The sequence below is a fragment of the Schistocerca piceifrons genome, chromosome 5, assembly GCF_021461385.2.
Source record: "Schistocerca piceifrons isolate TAMUIC-IGC-003096 chromosome 5, iqSchPice1.1, whole genome shotgun sequence".
Classification (NCBI taxonomy): Eukaryota; Metazoa; Arthropoda; class Insecta; order Orthoptera; family Acrididae; genus Schistocerca; species Schistocerca piceifrons.
Genome location: NC_060142.1, coordinates 573485382 through 573504828, shown reverse-complemented (window position 1 = coordinate 573504828; position 19447 = coordinate 573485382). Strand labels below are relative to the sequence as shown.

Genomic DNA, 19447 nt, shown 5'->3' with positions numbered 1-19447 from the left:
TGAGCCTATTTCATCGCATTTCCTAAATTTCTGGAGGAAACAATGCCTACAGTTTTCAAGACCGATGAAAAGAATGTGACTATTCTGCTGTGTCATTTCAAATACCTCTTGTGATCTGGAAATTGACAGGATGACCGGGAAACTGATTATCTTTATTTCACTTATATTTTACTCGTTTACTTCACTTTCGTACAAATGAACGTCATGAGATACAGCAGAAACCAATAAATTAGGTAGCATATTATCCAAACATTTAAATATGTGTAATTCGTAAATCAAGTGTTGTAAACAACGCAGACGCCGCTTAAAAATGGTTGACATTCTTTGCTCAGCCACGTCACTACTAATTATTATTACACACAAACAAAAGCTGTACTTATTAATTTTTACATACTTGGTATCCGAAGTTATGCATTGCCTACTAATATTTATGTTGCCAGTCACTGTCATAGAGACACGTACTGCAAGTGAGACAGTACATTTCCTTCAACGGGGCTTAAATATCGAGTTTTCAGGACAATTATCTGCACGACACAAATAAATGTACAAACTGACAGATTTCGGTAATTATGTTGCAAATTCTTGTCAGTTTTCTTCACGATAAACACGAAATATTTCTGAAGCGCTAAATTTTCTGCTACAATACGCATGATTAAGACCATGGGAGAGATTCTAGAAGACTTAGGAAACGTGAAGAAAGCGAATATTCCGGTTATGTACGCCTCTTCTAATGAAGTATTGCAATACTGTACTGGTCTGACAATTCCATTCGCAAGTTACTCTTACAGTCCACAACATAAGGTTTTTATTTTGCCCATCCACAACGTGGCACAGTAATGAACAGGCGCGCGGAAGTTCTGTGTTCGGAGACAACAGTTCTGCAGCCACCTGACACAGAAATCAGTGCTCCTACATTATCTTACTCTAATACACACTGACAATAGAGCAGCTGCTTTCAAAAACGTCACTCCCTTTCCTCTTACACTACATCAAATGGCTCTGAGCACTATGGGACTCAACTGCTGAGGTCATTAGTCCCCTAGAACTTAGAACTAGTTAAACCTAACTAACCTAAGGACATCACAAACATCCATGCCCGAAGCAGGATTCGAACCTGCGACCGTAGCGGTCTTGCGGTTCCAGACTGCAGCGCCTTTAACCGCACGGCCACTTCGGCTGGCTACACTACATCGTTGCTGTTTCTGTGGTGTCCTTCATACGGAAAGATATATGTGTCCGGTTTTCCCGCGCGCTGTTCAGTAGTGGTATAATAGAGAATTATTCTGAATGTTGTTCAACAAACAGTCTACCAGGCACTTAGGTGTGGTTTGCAGAGTGCCCATGTAGATGCAGAAGCATTTACGTGACTTTTCACCGAAGACTAGCAACTGTATACCTGCTGGTAAAGCAGAACATGTTTAACACGTACATTAGCTTACAACCCTGCGTCAAAATATTGTAACAAATTATAAAAGAAATTAAGCTTGTTGGTAGACTGTAGCGGTATTCCGGACATTGGAGTCCACAAGGGAAGATGGGTTGAGGTGAGGTGGGAGAGGGGGGAGGGGGGGTTAGGGGTTCGACGGTCAGTTGCCCCCTCCTGGAACCTGGAGTACAGACATTTTATTCATTTCAGAGTTGTGACGCATTTCTATAATGAGAAATGATTGTCTGTGATCATGCACATCTGTAGACTTATTTTCGAACGCAAAGTGAATGGTGAGTCTTCAGTAGTGATGTGGACAGGGAAAATGCCCATTGGGCAGGACATTTATAAATGGACACATCTGCCCGGAAATTTGCCCAAAGCAATTTTAAAATTCTCTAAATCTGAGCATTTATAAAGAAGTACTATTTTAAAGTTTTTTATTGTTAGAATGTATAATCTACCAATTAAAACAGGGGAATGGGACGTTACTCCCAGTATTAAAAGTTAGTAAATGTTTGCGCTTGCCTTCAGGAGAAGACGTTTTTTAGTTTTTTTACTAGCATTCCAAGTTGCTGTACCAAGGAAGAGCTCATGTTGCTGACAGCTGCGTATCATTTATAATGTGCTTTTATTCTTACAAGTTCTACTCTTCACTCTCGATCTCTCTTTCTCGCATTCACACACACACACACACACACACACACACACACACACACACACACACACAACGCGTTGAACAGCCGTGTTGTGATACGCTGCTATAAGAACAGTGTCCTTCGGTCATCGCTTAATAATCCATGATCCATGTCAAATCTCTGAATATTACTGAAGAATATTTATTGATAACAAAATTATTACTGAATGAATTAAGCAGCTGGCATTTGTTTCCTGATGATAAATGGATTCTTAAATGTTAAATTGTATTCAGTGAAAAAACAAAGATTTACTGCCAGATTTAGCCACATCTGTGACAGACTATATGTTTTATGTTCTGCTTATTTCTTTATCTACTTTCGTATGACTCCACTTCTGTCAATATGAAATGAGAACACTAACATAAAAAAGTTTTAATAACAATGAATCGATGCCCAAGACACTGGAATCGTTCTATTCCGATACTAGTAGATTTCTGGAGAATCCATAGATTTTTGGCGTTGTGGAATTGAAATCAGTAGGTGACACATCTCTAACTAAAATCATTACGCATAAACGTTTTTACTCTAATTCCAATTATTATAAGTAAACATTAGTACTATTGCTATTATTGCAAATAGGTAGTAGACGAAATTTTGAGTGAGTGGCTGATAATTTTAGGTAAGTCATGCCATTATAAAAGAAATTAAGCTTGTTGGCAGTTAATTGGAATTTACAACATTGGTCTGACACTGACAGTCATTCAAGACTATGTGGTTAACTGAGAAACAACATAATCTCGTCTCTGGGTTATTTACAGTGTTATAGACAATAGGCTGTTGAACAGTTGGAAGATCGTTAAGAAAAAAAGGACCTATTTGGAACTCTTTCAGTTTAAAATGGAAAGGATTATCTTATGAATATTGTTTTAAGCAATACAAACAGTCAAATTCCAATAAAATGGAAAAGCACATCATAAAGGGTTTCAAGTGCCCTCAGGACTTGAAAAAAGTACTTGAGTTAGGGACAGTGATTGAGAACAACTTTTTAGCTTTTTGCAGTAGTGTGGTATACTCGCAATTAAAAACACCGGCTACAGGCTATCTACTTAATACAAACCATACTTTATTTAAAAATGTACTTTTAAACTTGAGTACCGTTTTTTAAATTATGTACTACCCCAAGAACTGGCCTCATTAAAGACGTAAAAAGTTATTTTTACTGTCCAAATTATTTAACCTGATAAGTCTCCTCTAAGTCTCGAGCAGCTTTTTCAACTTGGTCACTGAAGAAGCGGTGTTGCAAAAACCCTTTTCCAATACAAAATGTCCGAAAGAACAGATACCATCTTCATATAGTTAAGGCTAACCGGCCATTGACCTTCTTATCTGCGGATGCACACGTATTGCCCGAACTCTTACGGGACTCGGTAAGATTGTCTGCCGCTAGAAATGAGTGTAATGGGCAGGGGCACTAGGAATGTAGTGTGTGGATATTAAGTTGGAAATGTGGGCCTGACGGGGAGCGTGCAAGGGATAAGTCCCTGCACTCGCACTATCGTCTGTGCTCCCGGTGGCTCAGATGGATAGAGCGTCTGCCATGTAAGCATGAGATCCCGGGTTCGAGTCCCGGTCGGAACACACATTTTCAACTGTCCCCGTTGATGTATATTAACGCCTGTCGGCAGCGTAGGGTCTTGATTTAGTTATCATTTCACTTCCGTATGATGTGTCACTGCCAAGCGATCAAACTTTGAGCATGCATAGAAAGATTTGCTACAGTGTAGTACAGAAGGTAAATACAAGAATTACGTAATGAGGTGAACAGAAATGACACTTTTATTCCAATACATTAATTATATTGAAGCAACCGCGATCCGTGATGGTCCTCTGGACATTACGAAAGGCGGGACATGGTTATTGATAGGAAGAGTGATCAGCATGCACGGCGATGCATGCTCTTCAACGTGTTACCATGCTGGTCACAATGTTGGAAGGTTGGTGAGGATTTATTGTGGTAGGGTGTTCCTTCCTGACCAGCGCGGCAGACAACTGCTGGATGGTCGCTGGTGCACCTGGACGTCTCTCTAGCGCATCCAATATGTTCTCTATGGGATTTAAGTAGGGGGAACTGGCAGGGAACTTCATTTGCCGAGTATCCTCTCGTTCCAAGAGATCATCCTTCACCTCGGCTGTTCGATGCGGTCGCGCACTGTCGTTCACAAAACTGAAGTCAGGGCCAAATGCACCACTGGAACGACATAAATGGGGAAGGGCTGCAGTGTCACAATAACGTTGACTGGTGATTGCACCGCGTTCAAAAATTTGGTGGTCATTACGTCCATGCAACATTATGGCTCTCCACATCCTAACATCTGGACCACCAAAACGATCATGATGGAAAATGCTGGACGTACTCTCATATGATGGCTGGTGGGAACACATAATGTGTCCAGGAACATCGAGAAACATGATTGTTTTGGTGTACCATTTGTTATGGTGTGGGGAGCAATAGTGTTGCAAGGACGAACTGACCTTCAAATCTTCGAACACGGCACAGTCACCTGTTAACGTTTGATACTGTACTCCTTCTCCATGTGTATCTTTTCAAGGGTGTATTCGGCCCTGACTTCATTTTTGTGGATGACAGTGCCCGACAGGTGGAGAGCAGGAGGAGGGGGAGGAAGAGGAGGAGCTGTTGGAGAGAAAGAGAATTTTCGCTGAATGGAGTGGCCGCCCGTTCCCCCAGCTTAGATCCCATCGAGCACTTGTGAGACGTATCGCAGCACTTCCACATGCACCATAGACTTTCATGAATCGCGTTGACTTTAGTGTACTGATTATCTCTGAATAAAAGCGTCATTTCTGTTCGTCTCATTGCGTATTTCATTCAGTTATCTTCTGTACTGTACTGTACTGTACTACAGTACGGTCCAAGTTTCATCGAGCCATGTTATTTGGTAGTGAGAAAATTACTATCATCCTTAAATTTTGCGCACCAATGTACTTGGGTTCGGTTGGTTGTCAACTTTTCAGTTCTAAGGGAAGCACGACGGCGGAACAAGCAGTCATGGCATCCAACTGAGGGGAAAAAGAGGGTCTTGGTCCAGTCCTATGCTGTCTTCTTGGCGTAACCTCGGTTTCGGCGCCGTCCTGCAGTCAATGTGGACGAAAAGCTTTACAGAAAATTACCAAAACAGATTCCCGAAACTACCTTCCGTCGCTTGTTGGTTCGGCCCTTATGGAACTACAGTGAAGTACTGGCCCGACAATACGCGCGCCGTTCATCGCCAGTTGTCATCACACTCATCTTCTCAGTCAGCAGTGACACAAAAATGCCTGTAATGTAAAACCCAAGCTGGGCTGCTGGGACTACATTCTGTTTTACACGACAGGACGGCTGTAACAGACTGTGGGGAAAAATGCCATGTTATACTGTAGGTGTGCTCAGCCATCCACACCAGTGTACCAAAATTCAATAACCGGAAAGCAAAAACAACGTTTTCTGCTTTAGAAAATAAGAAAAGAGTAAAATTTCAATGTAGGAAAGATTTCTCGTCTAGAAATTGGCAACTTTTCAGTTCTAAGGGAAGCACAACGGCGCAACAAGCAGTCATGGCATCAATCTGAGGAGAAAAAGATAGTCTTCGTCCAGTTCTAGGTCGGTTCTACAGGCCAGTTTGCAGTTCGTATTGGTAAGTTTCCCACACTGATGTAGTCAAACGTTGATCTTAACTTCCTAAACACTTCTGGTTAAGTTTTAATTATGTCGGTCGACATTAAAGATAGAAGGCAAGAAAGTAATACAGTAAATTCATTAACATGATCAGATGTTGAGTTCTGTGCGTATGCGACATGTAATTGTTACTGATGTTATGATCCATCAAGTCCCTCTGACACCTGTGACACGATGAACGATGTCCATTCATGCACTCCTGGATGTTTTGGTCCTCAGTTCTTTCAGGGTCACTCCGTTGCTTTTTTTAATATCCTGTATCCATCTTCTCCCTAGTTTTCCTACGCCTTTGATCTTCTGTTCTTTCAAACGTTTTCTAATGACTCTTATGCTTTCATGATATGACCAACGTACCTTAATTGCATCTGAACTACTTTGGTCCCCAAAGATATTTTTTTTCACAAATGTTTTACTGAAATCCTCAAGACTCTCCTCAAGATCCACATTTCCAAAGAATTGATTTTCTTACCACGACTCACATCCGTAAAAAAAACAATGGGAAAAGTCAAAGTGTCAACCACTTTCATTTTGGACAGTGACAGTTTCGTTTCCTATAGCAACTTGATCAATTTAATTGCAGCTGCTTTTTCATGTTGCACCATTCTTCTTATTTCCTCAGTGCAGGAGCTGCTTTTTGCTGCTTACTAAAGTACTTCTTACTGTTGTTATTTATAGATCCCCAGACTCCGATTTCAAAACAATTTTGCTAAAGCTAGAGGAGGTTCTTGGTTCACTTTATAGGAAATACAAAAAGTTAGTTATATGTGGTGACTTCAATATTAATTGTATAAGTGATTGTGCAAGGAAAAGGATGCTGGTAGACCTCCTTAATTCATATAATCTTATGCAAACCGTATTCTTTCCAACGAGAGTGCAAGGGAACAGTAGAACAACCCATAGACAATATTTTTGTTCATTCGTCATTATTGGAAGGGCATTCTGTTAGCAAAAAGGTGAATGGCCTTTCAGATCATGATGCACAAATTTTAAGTCTAAAAGATTTTTGTGCTGCAACACATGTTAAATATAGTTACCAACTTTTTAGGAAATCTGATCCAGTTGCTGTACAGACTTTTGTAAACCTTATCAAGGAACAAGAGTGGCAAGATGTTTATAGTGCTGATACAGTAGACGATAAATATAATGCTTTCCTCAAGACTTTTCTCGTGCTCTTTGAAAGTTGCTTTCCGTTAGAACGTTCAAAACAGGGTACTAGCACAAACAGGCAGCCTGGGTGGCTGACTAAAGGGATAAGAATATCTTGTAGAACAAAGTGGCAATTATATCAAAACGTTAGAAACAGTCAAAATCTAAATGCAGCAGCCCATTACAAACAGTATTGTAAGGTGCTTAAAAAAGTTATTAGGAAGGCAAAAAGTATGTGGTATGCAGATAGAATAGCTAAGTCTCAGGATAAAATTAAAACCATATGGTCAGTCGTAAAGGAAGTGGCTGGTCTGCAGAGACGGGTCGAGAATATAGAATCAGTGCGTAGTGGGGATGTCCGTGTTACTGATAAGTCGCATATATGTACAGTACTTAATAATCACTTTCTGAATATAGCAGGTGAACTAAATAGAAACCTAGTCCCAACAGGGAATCATATAGCGCTCTTAGAAAAAAGTGTTCCGAGACTGTTACCTGAAATGCTCCTCCATGATACTGACAAGAGGGAGATTGAGTTAATAATTAAATCACTAAAGACCAAGAACTCTCATGGATATGACGGGGTATCTAGCAGAATACTGAAGTATTGTTCCACGTATGTTAGCTCAGTACTAAGCCATATCTGTAACTTTTCCTTTAGGAGAGGTCGGTTTCCTGACCGATTAAAGTACTCGGTAGTGAAGCCACTTTATAAAAAGGGAGACAGGGATAATGTTGACAATTATAGACCTATTTCTATGCCATCGGTGTTTGCTAAAGTTATCGAGAGGGTTGTATATACAAGGTTACTGCAGCATTTAAATTCACATAATTTGCTGTCAAATGTACAGTTTGGTTTTAGAAATGGCTTAACAACTGAAAATGCTATAGTCTCTTTTCTCTGTGAGGTTTTGGACGGATTAAATAAAAGATTGCGAACGTTAGGTGTTTTCTTTGATTTAACGAAGGCTTTTGACTGTGTTGACCACAAAATATTACTGCAGAAGTTGGAACATTATGGAGTAAGGGGAGTAGCTTACAATTGGTTCGCCTCCTACTTTCAGAACAGAAAGCAGAAGGTAATCCTCCGCAATATTGAGAGTGGTAATGATGTTCAGTCCCAATGGGGCACTGTTAAATGGGGCGTTCCCCAAGGGTCGGTGCTGGGGCCACTGCTGTTTCTTATTTATATAAATGATATGCCTTCTAGTATTACAGGTGATTCAAAAATATTTCTGTTTGCTGATGACACCACCTTGGTAGTGAAGGATCTTGTGTGTAATATTGAAACATTATCAAATAATGTAGTTCATGATATAAGTTCGTGGCTTGTGGAAAATAATTTGATGCTAAATCACAGTAAGACTCAGTTTTTACAGTTTCTAACTCACAATTCAACAAGAACTGACATTTTAATCAGACAGAATGGGCATGTTATAAGCGAGACAGAACAGTTCAAGTTCCTAGGCGTACGGATAGATAGTAAGCTGTTGTGGAAAGCCCATGTTCAGGATCTTGTTCAGAAACTAAATGCCGCTTTATTTACCATTAGAACAGTATCTGAAATAAGTGACATTTCAACACGAAAAGTAGTATACTTCGCATATTTTCATACGCTTATGTCATATGGTATTATTTTTTGGGGTAATTCTTCTGATTCAAAAAGGGTATTTTTGGCTCAAAAACGGGCTGTTCGAGCTATGTATGGTGTAAGTTCGAAAACCTCTTGTCGACCCCTATTCAATAGCCTGAGAATTTTTACATTGCCCTCACAGTATGTATTTTCTTTAATGTCGTTTGTTGTTAGCAATATTAGCTTATTCCCAAGAGTTAGCAGCTTTCACTCAGTTAATACTAGGCAGAAATCAAATCTGCATGTGGAATGCACTTCCTTGACTCTTGTGCAGAAAGGAGTACAGTATTCTGCTGCATTCATTTTCAATAAGCTACCACAAGAACTCAAAAATCTTAGCAGTAGCCCAAACTCTTTTAAGTCTAAACTGAAGAGTTTCCTCATGGCTCACTCCTTCTATTCTGTCGAGGAGCTCCTGGAAGAGCTAAAAAATTAAGCAAATTCCAGTGTTACATTCTTGATTTTCTTTATTTAAACTAACGACTTGTCGCCTGAATATGTTTCTTATATTTCATTTTATCTGTTTCTACAATCGTGTTATAATTTCATGTATTGACTCGTTCCATGACCATGGAGACTTCTCCTAAATGTGGTCCCACGGAACAATAAATAAATAAATAAATAAAAATAAACTAAAAATCGACATCTTCAACTACACGTTATAAACGACGTCAACGTTAAACGAACATTTTTTGAAGTTATTTTCTGTTTCTGTACTTTGAGAAATTTTACTCAATTGTATTTCTTGCTAGTTTTATTGCTATCCAACAGGATTTCTTTAGTAATTCTGACTTTTCTCTACTTTAAATTCTTCATTTTACGTTATAAACCTAACGTTAATGGTATACCAATGCAGATATATTTTATGCATATTTTCTAGCTACTTACTAAATTGTTGAATACTCTGGATGTAATCATATAAGGGCCAGTAACTCAAGAAAGGTCTCATTTATAATCAAATCAGTAATCAAAAAGATTGGTATAACCTAATGAATTATGTTTACCTTTTGGGAAGCACAATAATCTGAGTGGATATCTACAAGTACTTTGAGAGAGCATAAATTTTCGTTATCTCCTGCAAAATTTAATTCTTGGGGTATGACACGTTCTCATCGAATCAATTATATCATAAAGGGTAATTTCAAAATCTCGTCCACTCTTGGATTAATCTCTGTGTACGGCCATGGTGCCGTACGGGGACTCGAACAGAGAACCGTGTCTGTTGCGGGTACGCTCATATCGGCTGAGCTATCCGGGCGCAATTTAACACCGTATTCACAGTTTAGTTTTAGCCTACTAGGAAGTTTCAAAACAGCGTACAGCATGAAAAATTCATTCCGGGAATAAAGCAGTGGCTAATAAAGTACTCCCTTAATTTCATTCTGAATATTTGAGAACTTCCAGTGTCATGCCTAACGTCTGCAGTCAAACTGTTACAGCGTTTTACACCACAATATAATAACTCTCAAATCTAGACAGGGACGCCCTCTCTACTTGGAAATATTTTTGAACTAGTGTTATGGCTGTGAATTTCGCCGTTCATTCTAAACTCACCCTTATTATTAAGCACTAACATCATCTGGAGGTAAATGTGCAGACATATGGCTGTACTTCTCTGAACAAGCTGTTGCAACATTTTCGATGATCACCTATATACAGGGTGTCCCTCCTACGAGACGTCAGGCCCATTTTCTCTAATGTTTCCGCAGATATTCGCAATTTCATTTTTCCAGCGTGTAGCTTGAGTTAACCCAGACAATTACTGCTCGTCGCGTCATTCTTGTGACGCTCAGTCGCAACAGAAATCGACGGTTTGTTTCCGACTAGAAACAAAATAATTTTTAAACTGTAATTTTATGTGTCCATTTGATAAAGCGCTTCCAAATTACTCTAACCCAGTGTTTACCGATATGTGTTAACAGGGACAGTAAAACTTGAGGAATAAGCACCAGTTCAGCAGCGACTCAGTAGCGCTGCAGCCGGCCGGTGCGGCCGTGCGGTTCTAGGCGCTTCAGTCTGGAACCGAGTGACCACTACGGTCGCAGGTTCGAATTCTGCCTCGGGCATGGATGTGTGTGATATCCTTAGGTTAGTTAGGTTTAAGTAGTTCTAAGTTCTAGGGAACTGGTGACCTCAGATGTTAAGTCTCATAGTGATCAAAGCCATTTGAACCATTTGAGCTCTTATGAGAGACACCCTGTATAACATTCATCCTGAAAGCTTCTGTGGATAATTATGCCAGAGGTTAGTATTGAGTGGATGTTTGCTGACAATCCCTTCTGTAGATCAGCATCTGAGGTATGGTTGACTTATCCACGTGCTAGTGGCACCTTAGTTTGTTATCCATGTGTACGCCGTTCGTGCAATAGAAGTCATTCCATTCATACCTACTCTCATAGTGTGCTCAGGGGGCGACTGGTTGCCGTTTACCGGCAAACAGTTTTACCATAAAACGTAACTGTTACAGCGGTAGTGGGAGCTGATTCGATGATAAAGATTTCAAGTGATTACTCTTTTTCGCGCCAACTGCACGAGAAAGGAAATTGGAAACTGGACATGCCGAACGCTGTGGTCGCGTCAAATTTCACATGCGCTCTCGGCGCCGGGACTCATGCAGCCCGACAAATCGCCTGGAAGTTAGACTAACCCGCGTCACCGCGCTGTTGCTCGCCTTGTCTGTGGGCTGAGCGAGCCGGGGGTGTTAAATGGCGTTGTGCCCGCAGGTAGGCAGCGGAAGGCGCGCAAGGCGCCGCCTGCGGGCAGCGTAGAGCCGCACGTGGCAGCCGGCAAGTGGCCAAAGTACGGCGCTGGCGGACCACCATAGACTGCTGTGAAATTACAATTAAATCAATACCATCAGCTGCTGACAGGCGTTGATATACATCAACGGGGGCAGTTGAAAATGTGTCCCCCGACCGGAGCTCGAACCCGGGATCTCACGCTTACATGGCAGACGCTCTATCCATCTCAGCTACCGAGGGCACAGAGGTTAGTGCGACTGCAGGGACTTAACGCGGCGCGCTCCTCGTGAGACCCACATTCTCAACTTATAGCCCAGACACTACATTCGTAGTGCCCCTGCCATTATGCGCATTACTCGCGGCAGACAATCCACGGAGTCCCGTAAGAGTTCAGGCAATTCGTGTGCATCCGCACTGAAGACTGTCATCAGCCGTTTAGCCTTAACTATACGAGGTTTGTCCGGAAAATACGTATAAAAGTTGAATAATAACTTTATTTTACAATTATTCAGGTATTACAATATAGTCTCCTTCAAAGTACTCGCCCTGAGACGCGATAGCCGGCCGTGGTGGCCGAGCGGTTCTAGGCGCTCCAGTCCGGAACCGCGCTGCTGCTACGGTCGCAGGTTCGAATCCTGCCTCGGGCATGGTTGTTTGTGATGTCCTTAGGTTTAAGTAGTTCTAAGTCTAGGAGACTGATGACCTCAGAAGTTGAGTCCCATAGTGCTCAGAGCCATTTTTTGAGATGCGATACACTTCTGCCAACGCCGTTTCCACTGTTGACAACGTTGCTGAAAGTCTTCAGCTGTGATGTTGTTCAGTTGCCGTGTCGTTTCCGCCTTGATGGCTTCCACATCTCCCAAGTGCCGCCCCCGAAGCACCATTTTGCATTTCGGGAACATGAAGAAGTCACACGGGGCTAAATCGAGTGAATAAGGCGGGTGGTCTGTCACGGTGATTGAGCTTCGGGCCAAAAACTCGCGCACACCGAGCGACGTGTGAGCGGGCGCATTGTCGTGATGAAGGATCCATCTGACCCCTTTTGCCAACTCCGGTCGAACTCGGGCCACACGAGCTCTGAGACGTGTCAGAACTTCAACGTAAAAATTTCCGTTCACTCTCTGGCCGGGAGGAACAAATTCCTTGTGAACAATGCCCCTAGAATCAAAGAAAACAATCAACATTGTCTTCATATTGGAGCTTGATTTTCGCGACTTTTTTTTTTGTTCTCGGTTCTTCTGCTAATTTCCATTCCTTGCTTTGAGATTTGAGCTCCACATCGAATTCGTAAAACCAGGACTCGTCTCCAGTGATGACTCGGTTGAGAAAGTCCCCTAGTTCCTCTGCTTCCAACCAATCCTCACAGCACTCAACCCTCTTTGCTTTCTGTTCTGGCGTCAAGAGCTTCGGTACGATCTTCGCACACAATTTCTTCATTTCAAATTTTTGTGTCACGATTTCGTGAACGATTGTTTTGGGGATTGACAGCTCGTCAGCAATCATTCTGACTGTCAATCTACGGTCTTTAAGAACACAACATTTGCATTGGAACTCGATGTCGACGGGCGTCCTGGGCGAGGGTCATCGTTCACTTCTTCTCGGCCATCCCGGAACCTTTTTAACCACTTATTCACGGTTGGTTTCTTCAGAGAATTGTCTCCGTAAACCTGTTTTAAACACTCAAAAATCTCAAGGCCATTCTTGCCTAGCTTTGCAAGAAACTTGATGTTGAAGCGCTCTTCCTCAATCAGCTCCATGACGACGGCAGGTGAAAAAGGGTAACTGTCAACAAGCTGCCGCACACTCCCACCTTCACCCAGAGTGCTCTGACTCGAATTGAGCGTTGATGGCATTGATTACAGCAGTAGTCCCACCTGGAGGTGACTGCAACTTGTAACATAAGGACATTATTCAACTTGTATACGTATTTTCCGGACAAACCTCGTATGAAGATGGCATGTCCGAAAGAACAGATGCCATCTTTATATAGATTGCTGTGGCTTGCTTCTCGAGCACCCGGCCCGCTCCACCGTGGCGGGTCATGGAGTACTACTCATAGCGGCCAGTGAGCGCTACCGGCTTCACCTCCCAACAACAAGATAACTGTAGAGAGTGCCTCAAGTACGCAAACACTCTTCCGTGCCTAAATGTACGCTAGGAGTCTCTTATCCCAAAAATATTTAAAGCAATAATATCACTCAGAAATTTTAAACGTTGCAGGGATAAATTGCATGCAGCAAACGGATCCTTACGTCTTGTACAGAAACCACACTGCATTATAGGAACTGAAGGACACGAAAGGAAACAAAGGAGAAATTTCAGTTTGGCAAAGGGATTAAAGTTATGAAGGTTCAGGGAGGATAAATAAAATCATTGAGGTCTGCCGATGACACTATTTCGTCAGAGAGAGCAAAGGGCTTTGAACAGCAATTGAACGGAATGGACAATGTCTGGAAAGGAGGGTATAAGACGAACGTAAACAAAAGCAAAACGAAGATAATGGAATGTAGCTGAATTAAATCAGGTGATGCTGAGGGAATTGCTTAGGAAACGAGACACTAAAAGCAGTAAATGATTTTAGCTATTCGGGCAGAAAAATAGCTGATAATGCCCAAGTACTGCAAGCTGGTAGGAGCACGAAAAATATTTCTGAAAAAGAGGAATTTATTATCATGTAATATCAATGCAAGTGTGAGCAGTTATTTCCTAGACATTTGTATGGGGTGGAACATGAATAATAAGCAGTTACGGCAAAAAGGGAGTAGGATCTTTTGCACCGTTGTACTGCAGAAGAATGGTGACGATTAGATCAGAGTATACCAAATAACTAATGAGGAGTTAAGAATCAGCCGGCCGGTGTGGCCGTGCGGTTCTAGGCGCTTCAGTCTGGAACCGCGTGACCGCTACGGTCGCAGGTTCGAATCCTGCCTCGGGAATGAATGTGTGTGATGTCCTTAGGTTAGTTAGGTTTAAGTAGTTCTAAGTTCTAGGGGACTGATGACCACAGATGTTAAGTCCAGCCGGCCGGGGTGGCCGTGCGGTTCTAAGCGCTACAGTCTGCAACCGCGCGACCGCTACGGTCGTAGGTCAGAATCCTGCCTCGGGCATGGATGTGTGTGATGTCCTTAGGTTAGTTGGGTTTAAGTAGTTCTAAGTTCTAGGGGACTGATGACCTCAGAAGTTAAGTCCCATAGTGCTCAGAGCAATTTGAACCATTTGTTAAGTCCCATAGTGCTCAGAGCCAGTTAATGAATCAATCTCGAGAAAAAAGAACTTTATGGCACTTCTTGACTAAAAGAAAGGATCGGTTGATAGGAACCAAGTAAGGTGGCGCATTTGGTAGCACATTGGGCTCGGGAGGACGACGGTCCAAATCCATCCCGGTTCGGCCATCTGTGATTTCCCTAAATCGCTAAAGGCCAATGCCCGAATGTTCCCATTTCCTTCCCCTTCCTTCATTAGTACGCCGTCGACAGGACGTAAAACTCTGATTTTTCCTTCCTTCCGATGGCGGGACATATTCTGATGCATCAGGAATCGTTAGTTTGGTGATACAGGGAATCGGGAGGGTTAAAATTGTAGAGGGAGACCAAAGGACCAACTAAGTAAAGAGGTACCGACTGATGCAGGTTATAGTAGACAAGTGTAATGTGCTGCGAGTACATAGAAAGATAGATCCCTTATCATTTAGCTATAAAATAGCAGGTCAGCAACTGGAAGCAGTTAATTTCATAAATTATATGGGAGTATGCATTAGGAGTGATTTAAAATGGAATGATCATATAAAGTTGATCGTCGGTAAAGCAGATGCCAGACTGAAATTCATTGGAAGAATCCTAAGGAAATGCAATCCGAAAACAAAGGAAGTAGGTTACAGTACGCTTGTTCGCCCACTGCTTGAATACTGCTCAGCGGTGTGGGATCCGTACCGGATAGGTTTGATAGAAGAGATAGAGAAGATCCAACGGAGAGCAGCGCGCTTCGTTACATGATCATTTAGTAATCGCGAAAGCGTTACGGAGATGATAGATAAACTCCAGTGGAAGACTCTGCAGGAGAGACGCTCAGTAGCTCGGTACGGGCTTTTGTTAAAGTTTCGAGAACATACCTTCACCGAAGAGTCAAGCAGTATATTGCTCCCTCCTACGTATATCTCACGAAGAGACCATGAGGATAAAATCAGAGAGATTAGAGCCCACACAGAAGCATACAGACAATCCTTCTTTCCACGAACAATACGAGACTGGAATAGAAGGGAGAACCGATAGAGGTACTCAGGGTACCCTCCGCCACACACCGTCCGGTGGCTTGCGGAGTATGGATGTAGATGTAAATAGTAGTTATTCAGATATTAAGACAGGTTAATGCAGAGAGCTGTACAAAACCAGTCTTCGAAATGAAGACCAAGACAGATTTTCATTACCTATCCATCGGACGAGCGGATCATCCTCAGCTATGAAATACACTGAATGTTCTGCTGTTGTTACTTTAGATTCCATGTTGTGCTCAGCAAATTCTGGGGCCAAAATTTTATATTCTTATGCCTCATTTACAAGGAAGTTTCCCATCTTTCATTAGTTCTGCGATTTTAAAACGTTGTACTTCGTTGCTTATTCATAATGCAGTAACAACACAGAGTTGTTACCATACATGTTCTGTTTCAGTTATTGTACACCGTGTGCATTGATCCCCGTTCAATACCAGTCTGTTTCGTATAGTCCATGTGCTAATTATACTCGCTAACATACGTACATTGCATTCTAAATATTTTGGCATGACGATTTTTTAAAGAACACGTTTTTTGTGAGGTGAGGTTTGTACAGCACATTGAGTGACGTTCGCAATGCAAAGGAAGTAGAGCTAAATTCGAACTTAAACTGAATTTGCACAGCAGATGTGGTATAAGCACGATATACTATAGTAACTATCTTAGGGTAAACACGAAACATACAACTGATGACTAAAGGTTTTGCTCATGACTCACAACTCACACTACAGAATAAAGGAGAGAGGGGACCAATGTAATGTACGTTGTAAGACAAACACTCCATACCTTATTTCTTCATACGAGTATGTACTCGCTGAGGATGTTCGATTTAGCTGCAATATTTGCCAGGACCCGTAGACAGGTGGAAAAAAGCAGAGACATCGATGATGCAGAATAGGCTTCAGTACTCCACAAAGTTCGATTATTGGCACTCATGCCAAAGCAAACATCACGACGGTACGAATGAAATATGGAAGTAATTTCAGAAAATTGCTGAACTTTATTTTTATGAGCGACGTGCAAACTGCAGCAGTGTATCTGTCTCACACTCTCCACTCTCAAGTAAACACATTGTATCATATTGCCGGTATACTGTTTCTCTTTTCTACATATTGTCATTTGAGTAAAAGGTGGTATAAGACCTGCGGCGATTCTGACAAAGCCTTTTTTATCGTAATATTGATGCAACATGAAATTGTCGTGAAAGTGGGGAAAAGATTTACGCAGGGGTTTCAACTTTTGAAGAAACTTTATGGAGACGATGCTCTAAGTCGAACGCATTGGTGTGGTTAGTTACGCTGACCTTAAGGACACTTCGTATTAGGCACTGAACGACTTTCCAAGCGAAACCTTCCTGCATTTTGTCGCTAATTTAATAAAATCAGCTTCAATGAGTTCTGAGCACTATCTGCTTAAGCAACACGGCCAATGAATATATACTCACCATCACGAAATGATGAACAGATTCATTCGTACTGGTTCTCGTTTCCTTTGTAGTTCGACAAATTGTGTGGTTTTTGTCTCTTGCTGTAGTTCACAAACTGAACGATTCCTCAGACATAGCATCTTGTCTTACCTGTGGGGAAAAAAGAACAAAACTGTAAAATGCAGAGATAAAAATTATTTTAATAAGTAGCATACAAATTGGCAGAAATACAAACAAAATATTTTCTATGATGCATGGTTTAACGTAACTAGTACTGTGTCATATTTCTAAATCGATTTAAATAATGGAAATTATAACGAGCCACACTACTGAATCGTTACACGTATGGTTTTGAAACGTCTCTGGGAAGTTCACTGGAAAATACTGACTACCTCTAAAACTGCGTAAAATGCATACTCGGATGAAGTAGCGAAATAGTATCACTTGTTAAAAACAAATGTAACAGTATTAAAATACGCACTGCACAGTAAGCAGTATCTATATCCAAGTCTATAAATTTAATGCACAGAACGACTCTCTGATAACTAACGGAAAACATGTCACAGTACAGTATCTGCTTCAAACAGTATTGTTCAGCTGTAGCCGGTGATAGCTATAGCATGCATCTATAAATCTAAAACGTCCTGCTATATGAAATTAAAAACTGTTATAATTTTTTTTTTATTTTCGACTCGTTCCGATATTAAATCAAAATCGAGTCTACAGATATTATTAACATAACATGAGAGGACGTGTCGCTGACTTAGCTGATTTTAAGATGCCTTTTCTGAATATTACACATACATCTCCAGTCTCCGCGATGGAGAATAATACCAATAGCTCCGATAACTGTTTTTGTTCAGAACTCGAATAATATCCGTTTCTCACCACAGTTACAGCATTTGAATGATTGTCATCAAAACACCTGATTCTGATAATTAGTTTTAGTTAGAAGAGGCTGTTTTAATTGCTAATAATTAATAAAACATCGATAAAAATACAGCGATAACTCTCATAATACCTTTCCTAAACGAGAACCAGTTTCATTTTCATAATCCTCTGCCTAAACGGAATTGTTTTTGTCACATCATAATAATGTTCTTTTTTATTATTATTTTGCCACTTTTAGAGATTTTTATTTTTGTATGTTTTTAGCGCTTCAACCCCCTTTCAACTATGTCTAATCAGTATATTATAAACAAGATCTGCATGTGATCAGAAGCAGAATTTTGTAAGGGATTTTGAATGTTATTTAGATGCACTGAATTATATTCATAATTGACATCGTAATTCTGACGCAGGGCTTGTTGGATACAATGCAAATGACATCAGAATCCACTGGAATATAAGCCAAAGGAGTGCAGTAGTACCAGTCTTGACACGATATCGATGGATGTAGCAGGCAGACATTTTGACAGCTACAGATGTATATATTTTCATGACGTAACTGTATTGTGTTTGCCTACCGTCAGGTGGCAACACTGATGCGGTGAGATATTTCAGTGCATCATACTCGTGTTACTGTTTAAGCTCTGAACAATAAAAAGCAAATATTACTCGAAGTTTTTGAGTGTTATTTATTAAGCCAAGATCACCTGACGGAGTATTACAAGCCTTAAATAATAAAATATCGCCAACTGGTATTTTCTCTGCCTTTCCAAGGTGTTTGATTGCGAAGTTCATCTTATTCTCCCAGAAAAACTTTAATTTTATGAAATCGGTGGCTTTACGCAGAACTGGTTTCAATCGTACTTAACAAACAGAATGCGAGACGTTGTGCTGAATAATTCAACTAATGTTGAACGGGGAGAAAATTTTAGTGAATGTTTGGAAATCACAAGGTTCAATTCTGGATCCACCCCTATTTGTTACACATATGAAAGACCTTCCACTAAACATTCATCAAGCAGAATTGGTACATTCTGCAGACGACACTAGTGTTACAACAAATCCCACTAGACAGAAACTGAAGAGGTTGTTAATGACGTTTTTCAAAGAATGATTAAGTGGTTCCCTCAAAATGGTGTCTCTACAAATTTTGAGAACAAACACTAGATTCAGTTCTGTCCAGCAGATAGTCATACCAGTAAGTTAGGTAGCACACGGACAAGAATCGGTAAACAGAGTAGACTGCTCCAAATTTTTGTGTGTACATGAAATGAAAGCCGGCCGTTGTGGCCGAGCGGTTCTAGGCGCTTCAGTTTGGAACCGCACGACCACTACGGTCGCAGGTTCGAATCCTGCCTCGGGCATGGATGTGTGTGATGTCCTTAGGTCAGTTAGGTTTAATTAGTTCTAAGTTCTAGGGGACTGTGAACTCAGATGTTAAGTCCCATAGTGCTCAGAGCCATTTGAACCATGAAATGAAATCTACTCAGACAGTTAATTTCAGCTACTTTTGCTCTTAGTATAACTGCCAGTCTTGTAAACAAACGAA

General features: G+C 41.1%; 1 non-coding gene across 1 annotated transcript; it reads left to right on the top strand.

Moving 5' to 3' along the window:
• Positions 1 to 3627: 3627 nt before the first annotated feature.
• Positions 3628 to 3702, top strand: Trnat-ugu. The gene has a single exon. It is a non-coding gene; the product is annotated as a tRNA-Thr (tRNA).
• Positions 3703 to 19447: the final 15745 nt, after the last annotated feature.